This window comes from Dendrobates tinctorius, unplaced genomic scaffold (assembly GCF_039654945.1).
Source record: "Dendrobates tinctorius isolate UK_male_01 unplaced genomic scaffold, ASM3965494v1 ptg000211l, whole genome shotgun sequence".
Taxonomy (NCBI): Eukaryota; Metazoa; Chordata; class Amphibia; order Anura; family Dendrobatidae; genus Dendrobates; species Dendrobates tinctorius.
The window spans coordinates 16947050-16966872 of record NW_027361878.1 but is presented as its reverse complement, the minus strand read 5'-3'; the positions used below and the strand labels follow the sequence as shown (position 1 = coordinate 16966872).

The 19823-nt window shown below is 42.8% G+C and overlaps 1 protein-coding gene across 1 annotated transcript in view; it reads left to right on the top strand.

Annotated features, from left to right (window-relative positions):
• CHRM1 (cholinergic receptor muscarinic 1) overlaps positions 1-19823 on the top strand; it is a 223959-nt gene that overhangs the window by 181115 nt on the left and 23021 nt on the right. The window lies entirely within an intron of this gene.

Sequence of the window (19823 nt, the reverse complement as noted above, 5' to 3'; positions counted from 1 at the left end):
GGAGAAGAAGGAGGATATGGCTGATAGACACTCTGGGATTTTGGAGAGCAGAGAGGTGACGTCTGGGCCAGAGAGGTAGATCTGAGTATCATCGGCATAAAGGTGGTACTGGAATCCATGGGACTTTATGAGTTGCCCCAGGCCAAGTGTATAGATTGAGAAGAGTAGGGGTCCTAGAACAGAGCCTTGGGGGACTCCAACAGAGAGAGTAGGATGAGGAGACAGTGTGGGAGTGGGAGACGCTGAATGTGTGGTTGGAAAGGTATGAGGAGATCCAGGCTAGGGCGAGGTCTTTGATGCCAAAAGAGGAGAGGATCTGTAGTAGGAGGCAGTGGTCAACTGTGTCAAAAGCAGAGAACAGGTCTAGAAGGAGGAGTATAGAGTATTGTCCGTTTGCTTTGGCTGTAAGTAGGTCGTTGGTAATTTTGGTCAGGGCTGTCTCAGTGGAATGATGGGGGCAGAAACCAGATTGTAGAATGTCAAAGAGCAAGTTAGATGAGAGGTGGGAGGAAAGTTCAGCATGGACATGCTGCTCCAGGAGTTTAGAAGCGAATGGGAGCAGCGATATTGGGCGATAGCTGGACGTGGCTGTTGGATTGAGAGTTGGCTTTTTAAGGATAGGTGTGATTGTGGCATGTTTGAAAGCAGAAGGGAAGGTTCCAGAAGTTAGTGATAGGCTGAAGAGGTGGGTTAGGGATGGGATAAGAGTGGTGGTGATGTTGGGGAGGAGGTGGGATGGGATCGGGTCAAGTGCACAAGTGGTGAGGTATGATTTGGAGAGAAGATGAGCACACTCCCCTTCAGTGATGTTAGAGGTTATGGGGTTTGGGCATTGGTCTGGTATGCAAAGGGGTTGTGGTCGTTGAGCAATAAAGACTTGCCGTGTTTGGTCTATCTTGTTTTTGAAGTGTGCGGCAAAGTCCTCGGCAGAGATTAGGGAAGTCAGAGGGGGCAGTGGTGGGCGGAAGAGGGAGTTAAAAGTATTGAACACCTGTTTGGGGTTGTGGGATAAGGAAGATACAAGGGATGTAAAGTAGGCCTGTTTAGCAGAGGTGAGGGCAGATTTGAATGCAAGTGTTGCTTGTTTGAGTGCAGTGAAGTTGTCTTGCAAATGCATTTTCTTCCAGCGCCGTTCTGCAATTCTGGATGCTTGCTGAAGCTTTTTAGTGATGTTATTGTGCCAGGGTTGTCTATTGATTCGTCGCACTCTGTCATGCATGACAGGAGCGACCAAGTCGATGGTTGATGCAAGAGTGGCATTGTAGAAAGTAGTGGCAGTGTCTGTGTCGTAGAGTGAAGTTATGGAGGACAGTGGTGGGATAGAGTCAGAGAATGTGCGAGTGTCTAGATGTGCGAGGTTTCTGCGGGGGTGTGCATGTTGCTGGACATGGGTGACAGGTGAGGAGGACATGGATGAGAAAGTCAGTAGATGGTGGTCAGATAGAGGAAGAGGGGAGATGGTGAAGTTAGAAAGAGGCGGGTGAAGACCAGGTCTAATGTGTGTCCGTCTGTGTGGGTGGCTGAGGAGGACCACTGAGTAAGTCCAAAAGATGAAGTAAGGGACAGGAGTTTGGAGGCAGCTGACTGGTGGGTGTCAATGGGGATGTTGAAGTCACCCATGATGATGGTGGGAATGTCAGCAGAGAGGAAGTGAAGGAGCCAGGTAGAGAATTGGTCAATGAAGGCAGTGGTCGGGCCCGAAGGTCGGTATATGACGGCCACTTGGAGGTTGGAGGGAGAATAGATGCGGACAGAGTGGACTTCAAAAGAGGGGAGGACAAGGGAGGGAAGAGGTGGGATTGGGTTGAAGGCGCAGTTGGAAGAAAGGAGAAGGCCCACTCCTCCGCCATGTCTGTTGCAAGAGTGAGGAGTGTGGGTGAAGTGGAGGCTGCCATAACTAAGTGCAGCACAGGAGGCGGTGTCGGAGGGTGTTAGCCATGTTTCGGTGAGGCCAAGGAAGGAAAAATTACGAGAGGTAAAGAGGTCATGAATCACATGGAGTTTATTGCAGATGGAGCGGGCATTCCAGAGTGATCCAGAGAGTGGGAGCAGGGTGGTGGTTGTGATGGGCATGGATTTGAGGTGGGAAAGATTTCTGGTGTTTGTGTTTGTTTTGGAACGATAGAAGGGGGTAATAATGGGAGGTATGAGCTGTGGGGGTCCAGGGTTGGGAGATATGTCGCTAGCAGTGAGGAGAAGAAGAGAGAGGGAGAGCATGTGGGAGGAGGGTGGGTGGCTTGTTTTGTATTTTATTAGGAGAGCTCTGAGGTTGAGGAGCAGTTCAGCAGAGGAGATCAGGTGGGGAGGCAAGAGGGAAGGGGAGATTACTAGTTGGTTAGCGGGTGCTGGGGTTTGCGGATAGTGAAGGAGAGTGAGGATTAATGGAGCCAAAACTGTTAGAGCATATGTCAGCATGGTGAGAGTAATTTAGAAGGCAAAATAAATTTAGTACATCTAAATGCAGTGGTTAGTCATACCTTCTGGTCACTTCAGGCTCATTTCAGGCATTATTTCAGATATTATCCTTAGAAGACATCCTTGGAATGACAGACAGATCGAGGTCCAGACAGACCTCTGAGTCTGAATTTATAGTAACTAAACAGCACATGAAAGGGCCCAGGTGTGATCAGAAAGGGAGGAGCAGCAAGGGAGACTGGACAGACACAGGAGACGATTAATTAGAAGTCAGGAGAGAAAATGCAAAAGGAGATAGATTTGAATGGCCAAATTGTGTGCTACAATCAAGGAAATAAGGTGAGAAAGCAGCTACAACACATACCAGTGATAGAGAGATACAGGGTGATTGGGGTTCAGGAAAGATGGGTGATGATGATATTGCAGCAGCCAGAACACATACCTGTGGATGAAGCAGATCGATTGTCAGATTGATAGTAGTAGTGAAGCATAGTAATAATAATGAAGCATCTATAGCAGGGAGTTATATTTCAGGCATCATTTCAGATATTATCCTTAGAAGACATCCTTGGAATGACAGCCAGACCGAGGACTTGACTTTTTATTTAGTCTACGCAGCTTATCAAAAAATAACAATAATTTATACTGACACATCGGGAAACCATAAAAAAAAAACATTATTATTATAAGTGATATTTGTCTACAGCCCATAATTCTGATATGTAGACATGAGCTAAATTCACTGGACATGAGAATTACTGTAAAAAAAATCTGCATAAGTTTCTTCAACTCCAAAAAAATCATGGACACCTTAAATTTTTGGATGGTTGTCTGCCCTGGTCAGAAGGTAACAGAACCTCCAACTTTAAAGGACAGAAGAGCTGATCCCTTTTAACCTTTATTATGAAAGGTACTTTTTGGTAAAAAACAAACCTACTTTATTTGTAGATCACTGAAATTACATGATGGAAAAAAATCACTTAACCCCTTCACCCCCAAGGGTGGTTTGCACGTTCATGACCGGGCCAATTTTTACAATTCTGACCACTGTACCTTTATGAGGTCATAACTCTGGAACGCTTCTATGGATCCCGGTGATTCTGACAATGTTTTCTCGTGACATATTGTACTTCATGTTAGTGGTAAAATTTCATTCAAATAACTTGCGTTTATTTGTGAAAAAAACGGAAATTTGGCAAAAATTTTGAAAATTTTGCAATTTTCCAACTTTGAATTTTTATGCCCTTAAATCACAGAGATACGGCACACAAAAAACTTGATAACTAACATTTCCCACATGTTTACTTTACATCAGCACAATTTTGGAACCAAAATTTTTTTTTGTTAGGAAGTTATAAGGGTTAAAAGTTGACCAGCGATTTCTCATTTTTACAACACCATTTTATTTTTAGGACCACATCACATTTGAAGCCACTTTGAGGGGTCTATATGAAAGAAAATACCCAAAAGTGACACCATTCTAAAAACTGCACCCCTTAAGGTGCTCAAAACCACATTCAAGAAGTTTATTAATCCTTTAGGTGCGTCACAGGAATTTTTTTGAATATTTAAAAAAAAATGAACATCTAACTTTTTTTTACAAAAAAAATACTTCAGGTTCAATTTTTTTTATTTTACCAAGGGTAACAGGAGAAATTGGACTGCAAAAGTTATTGTGCAATTTGTCCTGAGTACGCTGATACCTGATTTGTGGGGGGGAACGACTGTTTCGGCGCATGGCAGAGCTCAGAATGGAAGGAGCGCCATTTGACTTTTTCAATGCAAAATTGGCTGGAATTCAGATTGGACGCCATGTCACGTTTGGAGAGTCCCTGATGTACCTAAACAGTGGAAACCCCCTACAAGTGACCCCATTTTGGAAACTAGACCCCCCAAGGAACTTATCTAGATATGTGGTGAGAACTTTGAACCCACAAGGGCTTTACAGAAGTTTATAACGTACAGCGGTACAATTAAAAAATCATATTTTTTCCACAAAAATGATCTTTTCACCCCAAATTTTTATTTTCCCAAGGGTAACAGGACCCTAAAAGTTATTGTGCAATTTGTCCTGAGTATGCTGATACCCCACATGTGGGGGTAAACCACTATTTGGGCTCATGGCAGAGCTCGGAAGGGAAGCAGCGCCATTTGACGTTTTTGGCTGGAATTGAGATCGGACATCATGTCGCGATTGGAAAACCCCTGATGTACCAAAACAGTGGAAACCCCCCACAAATGACACCATTTTGGAAACTAGACCCCCTAAGTAACTTGTCTAGATGTGTGGTGAGAACTTTGAACCCCCAAGGGCTTCACAGAAGTTTATAACATAAAGCCGTACAATTAAAAAATCATATTTTTTCCACAAAAATGATCTTTTCACCCTCAATTCTTATTTTTCCAAGGGTAACAGCACCCTAAAAGTTATTGTGCAATTTGTCCTGAGTACGCTGATACCCCACATGTGGGGGTAAACCACTATTTGGGCGCATGGCAGAGCTCGGAAGGGAAGCAGCACCATTTGACGTTTTTGGCTGGAATTGAGATCGGACACCATGTCGCGATTGGAAAACCTCTGTTGTAACTAAACAGTGGAAACCCCCCACAAATGACACCATTTTGGAAACTAGACCCCCTAAGGAACTTATCTAGATGTGTGGTGAGAACTTTGAACCCCCAAGGGCTTCACAGAAGTTTATAACATAAAGCCGTACAATTAAAAAATCATATTTTTTCCACAAAAATGATCTTTTCACCCTCAATTCTTACTTTTCCAAGGGTAACAGCACCTAAAAGTTATTGTGCAATTTGTCCTGAGTACGCTGATACCCCACATGTGGGGGTAAACCACTATTTGGGCGCATGGCAGAGCTCGGAAGGGAAGCAGCGCCATTTGACGCTTTTGGCTGGAATTGAGATCGGACACCATGTCGCGATTGGAAAACCCCTGTTGTACCTAAACAGTGGAAACCCCCCACAAATGACACCATTTTGTAAACTAGACCCCCCAAGGAACTTATCTAGATGTGTGGTGAGCACTTTGAACCCCCCAGTGCTTCACAGAAGTTTATAACGCCCGGGTGTGAAAATAAAAAATTCGTATTTTTTCCACAAACATGATCTTTTAGTCACCATTTTTTTTATTTTCCCAAGGGTAACAGGAGAAATTGGACCCCAAAAGTTGTTGTCCAATTTGTCCTGAGTATGCTGATACCCCATATGTGGGAGAAAACTACTGTATGGGCACACGTCGGGGATCGGAAGGGAAGTAGTGACGTTTTGGAATGCAGACATTGATGGAATGGTCTGCGGGTGTCATGTTGCCTTTGGAGAGCCCCTAATGTACCTAAACAGTGGAAACCCCCCACAAATGACCCCATTTTGAAAACTAGACCCCCTAAGGAACTTATCTAGATGTGAGGTGAGCACTTTGAACCCCCAAGGGCTTCACAGAAGTTTATAATGCCCGGGCATGAAAATAAAAAAATCGTATTTTTTCCACAAACATGATCAATTAGTCCCCAATTTTTTCATTTTCCCAAGGGTAACAGGAGAAATTGGACCGCAAAAGTTGTTGTCCAATGTGTCATGAGTACGCTGACACCCCATATGTGGGAGAAAACTACTGTATGGACACACGTCGGGGCTCGGAAGGGAAGCAGTGCCATTTTGGAATGCAGACTTTGATGGAATGGTCTGCGGGTGTCATGTGCGTTTGGAGAGCCCCTGATGTACCTAAACTATTGAAACTCCCCACAAGTGACCCCATTTTGGACACTTGACCCCCCCACGGAACTTATCTAGATGTGTGGTGAGCACTTTGAACCCCCAAGTGCTTCACAGAAGTTTATAACGCTCGGACGTGAAAATAAAAAAATCATTTTTTTCCACAAAAATGATATTTTTGCCCCCAATTTTTTATTTTCCTAAGGGTAACAAGAGAAATTGGACCCCAAAAATTGTTTTGCAATTTGTCCTGAGTAGGCTGATACCCTACATGTGGGGGTAAAACACCACTGTCACCATTGAGGCTCACAATCTAAGTATGACTTTGGATGATGGGAGGATGGATTTAAAGGTCGGGTTTGAGGCTCCCAAAAAAAGTCCAGCTGAGGTCTACTGGTCCAAACAAAAACTCAGATATTATGGGGAGCTTCCATGTGTTTACCCATGATGATCTTAAACATAGCCCAAGAAGAAATGATTGTGGTCATATGCTAGTGGAGCTTGAGATCTTGGGAATTTTAAGACCAAGTGATCACCTTGATCTCTCCCCCATGTTCCAGTAAGGCGGCCAGGGTGGTAGTCGTGTCAACGAGCTATAGTGTTCCCACACCCTGGCGCCCCACAGATTAAATGCAAAGTCCTTTCTGCTGCACATGCAGCGTACGCAGCAGAAAACGTACGGTTACTATCAGAGTTCCTTCCAGTTCTGGTACTCTGGCTCCATGTTTCCAAGTTTCACATAACACCTCGGAGTCACAGTCTTTTTCAAACAGTTCAACTTTACTTATCAAAAAGGCACTCATCACCTTCGCAGCACAATTCACACACAGACATGTATTCTGCACTTTCCCTGCCTTCCGGGAAGACTCTACTCTTTCTGTAATCTTTCTCTTTCCTCCTGGCAATCCCTGCTGTCTTCTTGGACAATTCGTGTCCCATCCAAGCCGCCGCCGTCACTAGCTCCCTGTCACCCCCTCGTCTGGTTCCAATTGGGAAAGGTGCCTGGAATGCCATCTCCGCTGTTCCTGCCCCGGTCATAGACCCCGGATCCCTCCTGGAGATGGTCCTGTTGAGCTGGTGCCCAACTGCACAATTCTCCAGCCTAGGTCCCCTTCCTGCTGTAGCAGATTTATCCCCATGGCCTGCAATTGTCTCATCAACTGCATGCAACTTCGGTCTAGGCAAGGCTGCCTGATCAGGAAGTGTCCTGACTATATCTCCCCACTCTGGGCTGCTCTGCTCTGTGGCCCCTCCCATTTGCTTAACCTCTATGCTGCCTGCATCTAACACTCCTATCTATTCTCTAACGTGCCCCACTCTATTCTAACCCCACTGTTACTCTATGCTAACTTCTATTTCTAATCCTAAACATAGTACATGACATTACAGTGTATAGATGTTACATTTCACAATAATACACAATGAGGTGCCGCATGTAATGGTGTGAACAGCTTCCAGGGGAAAAGAGGCACGTGAGGTTCCCCGCCACCTCCTTACATTCCCCCAACACTATTTTTGCAATATTGCAAGTACGGTTATTCTGCTGAAAGATGCCACTACCAGGGATTACTGGATGTTGTCTGAACAATGGTGTGCTTGGTCTGTACAATGTTTGTATATGTGGTACATGTCAAAGAAATACCCATATGAATACCAGAGCTCAAGGTTTCCCAGCAGAACATTGCCCAGTGCACGATACTGCCTCCGCTTACTTAGTATGGATGGCCAGGTGCATACATGTCACTTACTTGGGAGCAAGAAGACGTGCCACCTGCAGGACGGCTTCCAAGGTCGTCAAGGGTGGCTGTGATCCACGAGGCTGCATACAATAACCAGAGAACATACAGAGATAAATGTAGAAGAAAGGCCAGTGAGGTTGACTGTAAGTCAGGGAGGAAGGTATTTTCCTAAAAGTTGATGGACTCTCTAAAAGACGTAGGGTTGTCTAAGCCTGAAACGTGTGAATTATGATTTGAAGAACCTTGGACAGAATGGCACGTGATATAATAAAGAAACTAGCAGTTATGCGTCAGACTTAGGGCGCACTCAGACGTCAGTGCAAATTGGTCCAAGATCAGCCCACTAATGCATGGACTGGCCGCGGGTCTCCTGACCCGAGCGTGACGGCTTCATGTATTTCTATGCTGTAACGTTCCAGTCTGGACAGCCGTGAACATTGTGGTCCAATCTCGCACCGATTTGCACGGACATCTGAATGCGCCTCTACTCTTACTACTATCAGTATTAGGGCTCGCTCACACTTGCGATTAAATTGGACAAACACAATCAGATTAAAAATCGGATTACAGTCGTAGCATTTAGTCATATGCTTCTGTTTTCAATGGCTTTTTTTCTCCTGCTCCGATTGGATCGCTATCGGACAGGGGGAAAAAAACGCAGCATGCTGCGATTGCCTGCCAAATTCATATTTCTTTCACCTATATAAGTCTATGGGCGCATGTGAAACATCATACTTCACTCGGATATCACCTGCCGATATCACAATGCCGACGCCACGCCTCTACCACCGATTCGCAGCTTTCTGTCTATTCACAGTGTACACAGAAAGCTGCCAATCAGTGATGTGGGCGGGGTTATACAGAGCTCAGCATTCAGAGAACTGCTAGATCTGCAGAAAATAGAGATTTTATCAAAATTGAAGCAAGCAGCCCAGTAAGTGATACATCGCTGGAATCAGGGTTTCTTTCTCTACATTTTGCTGCTCTCAGATGGGGTTGCAAATACACAGACAGATTCCACTTACCGTAACATGCACATATATGACTGTATGAAAAGGAATTCCAGCACTGGTACTCGATCCTTTGTCATCTCTTTAGAAGGCTCGCATCCATTTCCAATGCTTCTTTAGTCTGACTACTTCAACAGTTCAGAAGTATGGCCTCGTTCACATGTCAGGTTTCTTTTTGGCACCTTTTTTGATCAGATTGTTGGATTGAATTTTCATCTATTTTTGTTATTATTTCCACTATCTGGCATCTGTGACAGCTGAGTTTTTTTTCTTATATGCAAAAACATAAAAAATATGATCTTTTCCTACTGATTATCCAGTAAAAACTCTCTCATTCAAATCAGTGGGTCTGTGAAAAAAAAACACAGACAGGACAGGAATGACCTGTGTGTGCCATGTCAGTACGGTCTGGTTTTCTTTTTTCACGGACTCATTGATTTCAATGAGGGAGTTTGATACAGGACTGGAATATTAATCAGATTTGTCTCAGTTTTTTTTCATTGCAGTCACCCTGTGAGCATGTGTACAGCCTCACAGACTGTAAAGCCACGTTCACACGCTCAGTATTTGGTCAGTATTTTATATCCGTGTTTTGTAAGCCAAGACCAGTAGTGGGTGATAAATACAGAAGTGGTGACGTATTTCTATTATCCTTTTCCTCTGATCCACTCCTGATTTTTGCTAAGGGTGCTTTCACATTGCATTCTTACCTCGTCGGGGCTTGTGTCCGAATTCACCGTAAAACAGGATTCGGACTTATGTACGTGAACAAGTGTGCTGTCATGCATCTTTTTTGGTCGTACGCGACTACTGGAGGCAGACACCCAAACACAAGCCCCGATGGGACGACTGAACGTCGGCAAGATTATAAGGTGAATGGGGCCTTACAAATACTGATGGAAAATACTGACCAAATACTGAACGTGTGAACATGGCCTAAAACGTTTGTTTTCAATTTGTGTAAAACTCAGATGGAACATGAAAAACGTCTAAATGTGGCCTTCGCATGGATGGCACTTCACATACAAGTCATACCATGGTCTTACCAGCACCAAACTGATTACGGCTATGAGGAAGCAATTCTATTGGTCTATTGTCAGCCATGTATTCATGTAATGTAAACAGCCACAGGGCACACATACCAGTAGGAGCTAGGGTGCCTTCATAACAGTGCCAAAAAATAGCCGGAACAATGCTCTAAAATATTGACAGCCATAGTGCTCCCTGTACAGTAGCAGTCCATGCAAACAGGACCACTAATGATGCCCCAATTGCACGGTAGGTAGCAACGCCCTCCGATCTCTGCCAGCCCTACTACCTCTATACCATTGACAGTCACCATTTGATTAAAGTTTACTTTTACAAAGTGTTACATAAATGCTGCATATTTATTGTATTAGCAGCATTGAAGGGATTGCGACACTGAATGCCTGCCAGCATCCGAAGCCATTGTGTGTGGCAGTATACACACAAAGCTGACATTGAAGCCACTAAATCATGTCTGCAGTGAATGCATAAGTAAAAAATATTATGCAGAGCCATAGGTATGACTCATAAAGGTCTAACAGATTGAAAGCAAAATGGAGAATAACCAAGGATAACAAGCTAAAGCACGGAATGTGCCGGAGATTTTCTGAAGTTGAGAGAATGTGGAAGACATATTTCAGTAAAAGTTTGAGAACAATTGAAAATTTATAATATATATAAACATATACAAACATATAGAAAACAGTTTTTTTTATCATTGTTACCTTTTTCCAGAACAAATTGTATATATAAAAAAATAGAATATAGTGCCGCTATTCAATGCTTAAAGCCGTATTCAAGACCTGCGGTCGCCCCCTCAGATGAGCTTGACATTTCTTTAGTGGATTGGAGATAAATTGTTTTCGGTTGGCAAAACTCTTCACACACACAGTAAGGGTCCCGTTTCACTTAGCGACGCACCAGCGATCCCGACAGCGATACAACCTGGTAGGGATCATTGATGCGTCGCTAAATGGTCGCTAGTAAGCTGCCAAACAGGAAGATCTCTTCAGCGACGCAGCAACGATCCAGCGATCAAACTCAGCGATGTGCGCTGGCCAGCGGGACGCCGATGACGAAAAAATGGCCCAGGACATTCCTACACGATCAGCGATATCCAGCAGGGGGGCCGGTTGCTGCTGCATGTCACATGTAGCGAGATCACAGGCGAGATCGCTGTTGTGTCACAAAATCTCGCTATATGAAACGGGGCCTTTAGCCTCAGAAGATAAGGACTTTGATAAATCCAGTGTAAAGTTGAAAATAAAGAGGTTGTCCAGGCTTGGAGGTACATAGAATGATTGTAGAGTTGTGAATCCACACAGCATGAACAGTGTAGATTGTCAGGATTCTCCAGTGTCGGATCCGGGAGCAGGTGGTCACTAGACTGCAAGTATGCGATGTGCCTACTTTCAGACACATTCCAATTAGATATGTCCGACCTCGCTGAATTCACGTCTAGTCGACACGTCAATGCTTGTATGTGCATACTTGTGTAAAAGGAGGTGACAATGCTCCTGAGAAATCCTGATGCTGTGTACCGTTAGTCCGAGAAGGCTGTCACCTGCTGTTTGGGCGGGACCATGTTGGACTAACGGGAACAGGAAGAGTTACGGGGGAATGAGTTCAGGTGCAACGCCCAGTCTGGTGCCACTGATAACAGAGTTCCTGAATATAAAGGGTTTGTGTTCCAAACCAGAGCAGGTTTTGGCACCAAGAGAGCTGCAGACGTGTACAGGAGAAAAAGAAGCAGCTAGAGTGACAGGCCGCGGCAGGGAGCCTGTGCCAGCAGGGTGCTGGCTGCTTGTAGACAAGATCTAAATGTCACCAAATCAGAACCAGAGTCCCAAGATCTCAGGACTCGATCTACGCTGGACAAGACTCACAGTCCAGAATGCATAGGTCAAGGCCCGAATCCCAGACCTATGGCGATCAAGATGCCGAACCCTGACGACACGAGTCAAGATCCAAAACCTAGCCCTCTTCTCCCCAGATCTGGGAAACAGTCGTCCTTGGTCAAGTGCAGAAGACCCCTGAGGAAACTACACAGAAGAGGACACCTGCGATGGTGGAAGGAAGACACGAGTGAGCCGTCGCTTCCAGAATTGACAGGTGTTGGCCTGAGCTAGGACAGCAGATATGGATGGGGTCTGTTGAAGCAAAAGAAGCTCAACGTGCATTAGTAGACTTTTTCAAGAGGACTTACAGCCTAGCGGGAAAACCTGGTGACCCCCACTAGGGCTGGGGCTCAGAAGGAGCCAACAATAATATAATCCCTGAGAGACTTTTTCTGCCTTTCTAATTGTACTTTAAAAATCATTATATGTCCTGCATTGTATAATCTACTTGTGATTACCCTGTTTCTTAACTACTACGAGCTCCCGCCATAGCGAGGGAAATACATAATTCATTGGCCTCTCCTGCCACATGTCTGCACATTACATCCTGTTACCTGCATTACACTTGTGGTCGTGCTCTGGAGGATCCTGACAGTGTGCACTGTGCACTATGTTCTCAGACTTAAGCCCCAAGCCTGAATAACCCCTTTAAATGCCGCTGTCATTAAATTAAAAAATAAATAAAACAATTTAATTTTCCCATTGTGAGAAAAAAAAGTAACCCCATGTTCCATGTTTTACATAAAACAAACACGAGCATTATGTAATAACGCAGGCGACTCAATCGCCCGGAGTTGTACTCTGTGGCTTAAAAAAAAAAAACATAGTAAGGCGCCTCTAGGGATAAACACCTATTCAAGCAGGCACGGAAACTTCAAGCTTGGCACTTCTCAGGAAATATTGCTTTAAAATTGGGCACAGCAACAAAGAGGCTGGCTCCTTCTACTGTATATTAGGATGGAGAGGCACAATATCTAACATTTTACTGCCAGATTGGACAGTCTACAAGGACATATAAATGGGAATTATGGTTGGCAGAGACCTATAAGAAGTTTAACTAAGTTTGTAGCAATCTTAAAATAATATCTGATTTGCTATAAATGTTAACCCTTTTTCTGCAAATTGACCTCTTGTCTTGCCTGAAACTATTTGGAGACAGACAGGAAAAAAAACAGTGTAGCTGTCAAGATCAGAGACATAGAAATTTCCACAGTTTCTACTATTAGAAAATAATGTGAAAAGTTTGTGACCTCTGTCAGTGCCGGCTCCAGGTTTCTGCGGGCCCTTGTACTAACAGAGTCCCGGTGGGCCCTTCTTCACTTTCGATTATTCTTCCTCGCTTTCCAAGAGCTGTATGTTTTTTACATTTTGATCCATAGAGTTGCATCAGGGCAAGTTTTATGGAACACTCTGCTGTTATCATTGGTACCATTTTGTTTGGAGTCCATACAACTTTGGGAACTCTTTTTGGGAGGAAAAGTTACCAAAAAAACAGCAATTTTGATTTTTTTTCTATTTTATTTGGTGTTCGAGGTATAGGATAAATATTGCGATGTTGTATTTGTTCCGACACTTAAACTGATACCAAGTATCTTATTTTTATGTTTTTAATATCTCAACTTCTAGATATTATTTTTCTGTTTTAAAAATAATTTCTTTTTTTATTATTATTATTTTTGGTGCCCCTAGGGATCGCAAAACTGTGATCACTTGGTCATTTGTACAATACACTGAAATTTTGTAATATTGCAGCATATTGTAAAATTACAATTTCTTATGAGCTCACGTTCTGGACTTCGTAGATGTACAAACATGGACATGGCAGACACGAAAGGGAAGAATCGTCAGCAAAGCCACCCCACCCCTGCTGGTCATGACAATGCCCTTGACACCCTATAGTCAGGTTACGGAGGGGGCCTATGGGTGTCAGAAGGAACAGTTCTCCCCTTTCCAACCTCCTCCTGGCTGCTGGCATGATTGTCAATGGCATATAAGACGTTCACCTGCTGTGATTGGAGCTGGTCTAGATCACAGAAGTTAGATTTGGATTTCTGGATCACGGAGTGAACTACTTATACGATGGACTACTTGCTAGAGATGGGGTGCACCTTACGAAGACTGGAAAGCATGTATTTGGAAGTCGCCTTGCTACACTTGTAAGGAGAGCTTTAAACTAGAACAACATGGGAAGGGAAGCAAAAGACCAGAAAAAGCCATACACCTTACAAATGCTATTGAGAACTCTGCTATTAGAAGTGGAAAGGAAGAACAAAGACGAAAGAATCTAATTAATAAAAATATTGGAGAAAGAGAAACCAATCACAAACTAAAATGTTTCTATACTAATGCACAAAGCATGGGCAACAAACAAGGAGAATTGGAACTACTAACACAGGAAAAGAAATATGATGTCATTGGAATCACTGAAACTTGGTGGGACAATACACATGATTGGAATACAAGACTAGAAGGATACAACTTATTTGCAAGAAACAGACTTGATAAACGAGGAGGGGGTGTCGCATTGTATGTTCGAAACGCGTATATCTGCACAGAGATTGAAGCTTCAGAGACTGGGAGTTCTGTGGAAACTGTTTGGGTAAGAATACAAGGACAGAACAATGGAAAGTACACCATTGTAGGCATTTACTACAGGCCGCCTGTGCAAGCCGAAGATATAGATGAACTCTTTATGCATCAGATGGCCAAGTTCTCCAGAAAATATGACATGGTTGTCATGGGAGATTTCAACTATCCAGACATTTGTTGGGAATCTCTCTCAGGCAAAACTAACAGGTCAAGGAAATTCTTATCCTCTGTTGCTGACAACTTTATCTTCCAAAAGGTAAGGGAGAAAACAAGGGGAACTGCTACCTTGGATCTAATCCTTATAAACAGGGAGGAAATGGTTGAGGAGGTAAAAGTGGCTGGGACCCTAGGAGGCAGCGACCATGCTATTTTAGAATTTTGGATAACTAGAGGTGGAAGACCTGTGAAGACTCAGGCGTCAAGGTTAGATTTCAGAAAGGCAGATTTTAAGGGATTCAGAAAGAGAATTGGAGGGATCCAATGGCTGGATATCCTTAAAGACAAAAATGTCCAGGAAGGATGGGAAATCTTGAAAAATGAAATTCTCAATGCACAGTTGTTAACAATTCCGAAAAGAGGGAAGAATAGGAAGCATTTAAGGAAACCAGGATGGATGAACACAGAACTTAAGCACATGCTAAAAAGGAAGAAAAAAATGTTTATAAAATGGAAAGAGGGAGGCATATCTAAAGAAGAATATAATGCTGTCTGCAGAACCTGCAGGGCACAAATCAGATTATTAAAGCTGAAAATGAACTGAGGCTTGCAAGAGATGTCAAAAGCAATAATAAAGGATTTTGGGGATATGTCAAAAGTAAAAGAAAAGTCAAAGATGCTATAGTATTTTTACAGGATGAAAATGATGAAATGGTAAGACAGGATGTTGAGAAGGCTGAACTTTTAAATTCCTATTTTGCATCTGTTTTCTCTCAGAAAGGAAATGCAACATCAACTGTTATTCACTGTCCTATTAAGGGAATAGAAGAATCCAGGATATCTATAAACAGAAAGATAGTGAGGAAACACTTAGCTAACCTAAATGAATTCAAGTCTCCAGGTCCAGATGAATTACACCCCAGAGTACTGAAGGAGATAGCAGAAGAAATTTTTGAACCCCTCTCCATAATCTTTGAAAATTCTTGGAGAACAGGAGAAGTGCCAGAAGACTGGAGAAGAGCAAATGTTGTTCCTATCTTCAAAAAGGGGAAGAAGGTGGACCCAGGCAACTATAGGCCGGTAAGTCTGACTTCTATACCAGGAAAGATCTTTGAACAAATTATTAAACAACATGTATGTCAATACCTGGATAAGAATGAAGTGATTAAACAGAGTCAGCATGGGTTTGTAACTGATAAGTCATGTCAGACTAACTTAATTTCCTTCTATGACGGTATCACTGATTGGGTGGATCAAGGAAATGCTGTAGATATAGTATATCTTGACTTCAGCAAAGCATTTGACAAAGTCTCTCATACAATCCTTATTGAAAAAATGACTAAGTATGGAATGGACAAGGCAACTGTTAGGTGGATTCATAACTGGCTTAGTGATCGGACCCAAAGAGTGGTCGTAAATGGCTGCACATCCAGTTGGAAGAATGTCTCAAGTGGGGTACCACAGGGCTCTGTCCTGGGCCCTGTATTGTTCAACATCTTTATCAACGATTTAGATGAAGGAATTGAGGGTAAACTGATTAAATTTGCTGATGACACAAAGCTAGGAGGGATAGCTAATACTAGAGAGGAGAGAGAGAGGATTCAAAAAGATTTAAATAAACTGGAGAAGTGGGCAGCAACTAACAGAATGGTTTTTAACAGGGAGAAATGCAAAGTACTACATCTGGGCAATAAAAATGAAAAAAGCATATATAGAATGGGAGGAATAGGGCTAAGTGACAGCACATGTGAAAAAGACTTGGGCATACTAATAGATCACAGACTGAATATGAGTCAACAGTGTGATGCAGCAGCAAAAAAGGCAAATGCAATTCTAGGATGTATTAACAGAAGCATACAGTCTAGATCACGTGAAGTCATTATTTCCCTCTACTCCTCTTTGGTCAGACCTCATCTGGAATATTGTGTCCAGTTTTGGGCACCACATTTTAAAAAAGACATCAACAAACTGGAGCAAGTTCAGAAAAGAGCGACCAGAATGGTGACCGGTCTGCAAACCCTGTCTTATGAGGAAAGGTTGCAGGATTTGGGAATGTTTAGTTTGCAAAAGAGAAGACTGAGAGGAGACTTAATAGCTGTCTACAAATATCTAATGGGCTGTCACATTGTAGAAGGATCAACTTTATTCTCATTTGCACAAGGAAAGACTAGAAGCAATGGGATGAAACTGAATGGGAAGAGACACAGATTAGATATTAGAAAAAACTTTTTGACAGTTAGAGTGATCAATGAGTGGAACAGGCTGCCACGAGAAGTGGTGAGTTCTCCTTCAATGGAAGTCTTCAAACAGAGGCTGGACAGACATCTGACTGGGATGATTTAGCGAATCCTGCTTTGAGCAGGGGGTTGGACCAGATGGCCCAGGAGGTCCCTTCCAACTCTATGATTCTATGATTCTATGATTCTATGACTCCAGTGTTGGATGTACAAAAAAGCCGCCACCTACCCTAAGCCTGCTACATACATTCAGTGCGCATGTCTCATGTAGGGCAGACATCCCGTTAATTCCTTTATAACTTTTGATTTACATGTATGTCAAAAGTCAGGTCCCTGACTTTGATGCGGGGTCTCATGCCCAGCCTGCATCTTTCCCCGCACTGATTTAATCAGCCATCATATGCCTTTAACAGCCATGGGTGGAGTGGAGCTGTCAAATGGCACTGTCAGTCCTACGCACATCATTCCACTCTCCCATTGGTACGCCCGGGATGTAATTGCAGGGTGCTGAAGGGTTTTAATGATAGCCAGGGGTCTGCTGATAACCCCCATGCCTGTCATTACTATACCCCTGTGAATGACAGCCCGTGACCGGCATTCACAGGAGATCGTGATTTTCTCTATACATAGCAGTGCTTCAGACTATCACAGGTCCAAGTCCCATAAGAGGACTATTAAATACAGTGAAAAAAGAAAAGTTTTAAAAATATGAGAAAACTTAAAAAAACACAAATGTTCAAATCACCCCCCTTTGCCCCAATAGAAATGAAACAATTGAAAAAAAATACACATTTGGTATTGCTGTTGTTGTAAAAGTCCCACCTATCAAATTATAAAGTAAATTAATCCAATCGGTAAAAGGCGTAATGAAAAAAAAATCAAAACACCAGAATTACGTTTTTTTACCTGCCGCAACATTGCAATATATTACAATAAAAGGTGATCAAAACATCATATCTACCCCATAATGGTATCAATAAAAATGTCATCTCAAGGCGCAAAAAATAAGCTCTCACCCAGCCCCAGATCCTGAAAAATGAAAATGTTACAGATCCGTTAAGATGGCGACAAAAGCAAAAACTACATTTTTCTTACAAATTTTGAAATTTTTTTTTCATCACTTAAATAAAGAAAACTATTATAAACTATTATACATGTTAGGTATCTGCGTACTCGTAGTGACCTGGAGAGTTATATTGCCAGGTCAGTTTTACTGTATAGTGAACATGGTAAATAAAAAGTCAAAAAACAATTGTGGAATTGCACTTTTTTGGCAATTTCAACGCACTTGGAATTTTTTTCCTGCTTAACTGTGCATCACGTGATAACATGAATGTTTTCATTCAAAACTACAACTCGTCCCATAAAAAAAAACAATGGCTCAATGGACAGAAAAATTAAAAAAAAAAGTTATGGCTCTTGGAAAAGGAGAGGAAAAAAAGAAAAGGAAAAAAAAAAAGGAAAATCGCCCTTGGGTTAAGGGGTTAATGGTCACTCCGGTAGTTTTAGGACAAGCAAAAGTTGCTTTATATTCAACTTTGGTGTTTTTTTACTTCGTCCCCATTGGATGAAGCAAGAAAAAAGTGCAATATTGGAAGCAACACGTAAAAGCCAAATTTGTAGTCTCATGCTTATGTCATTTATTTAGGAGCAGTTGTGAACTAATATCTTACATTTCGTCTCACTGAATGAGCTGCCGTACCAAACACTGCCCATGGCGCTGGTTTTTTTTTGGGGGGGGGGCGGGGGGAAATGTCCTGGCCCGTCTCCTTGATGTTCCGTTACCACATTCATTATCACCCAGCACTGACACAGTCCAGAAGCTTTAGTGGCATTCATGGCAATGATAAATCACAGGACGATCACAACCTCATTACATTTCTATTTTACACTTCATTTATGGGACCATAAATCCTATTTATAAACAGATCGCGTCTCCATTTATGTTCCAGTTTAAGAATTCAGACACATAGACATAAGTAATCGTTCTATTATTGCTATTATGCCCTGTTCACACGATGCATTTGTGATGCGCTTTTTTCCAGTGATTTTCTGAGACCACAGTGATTTTTCCAGATTTTTAGAAAATCGCAGAAAAGGAGGCATATCAAATAAATCATGTGACCATGGACGTTTTTATACGGCAGCATTATTTGCTATGGTGTCTTACACAGTGGTGGTGGTGTTAGGCCACGTGCACGCTTTGATAATTTGAGCAGTTTTTTACCTCAGTATTTGTAAGCCAAAACTGGGAGTGGAACAATCAGAGGAAAAGTATAATAGAGACCCGTCACCACTTCTGCATTTTTGTACTCGCTTGTGGTTTTGGCTTACAAATACTGAGGTAAAAAACTCACCATATACTGAAAGTGTTGACGTGGCCTAAGAGTTTGGATGGAGACGGAAGAGTCTACATGGTGGTAGTTGGTAAGTTGCATACTGAGACTTGAGTTCTAGAGGGCAGTGACATGGCTAGTGGAGGCAGAGGAGAAGTGCAGAGAGCAGTGTGATATATGCAGGTTATGGAGGATTGTCTTGGACAGAGTAGATGTTGCATGTGGGTTGGTTGTCTATCTGGAGATGTGTGAAGGATCATGGAGGAAACCCGTCCAAGGGAACTTCGAACAATGGTGTAGAAATGTAAGTTCTGTCCTCTGTGTGAGCATCAGCCGATAGAGGGACTTACAATGGGTAAAAACTGTAAAAGCCTGAGAAGAGGAATGGTCAAGGCCTGTGGCATTTGATCACCTTCACCAGAGGCATAGCTAAGGGTTCAGCTCGGGTAGGCAAAAAACCTGAGGTCGCCCCTAACCAGGTAACCTTGATTACAACTATAGTGCTGCACTCAGGTCAACTTTAGCCGATAATCAAGGTGTTGCTGATAATAAATCTCTATACAAAGACCAACACTGATATTACCGCCATGCAGTGACCATGTAGTGATAGATGCCAGTCCTATGGAACATATAAGTGATTACAGCTCAGTTATAGATGGTGACTTACAGCTGACGTTCTTTCTGTTGG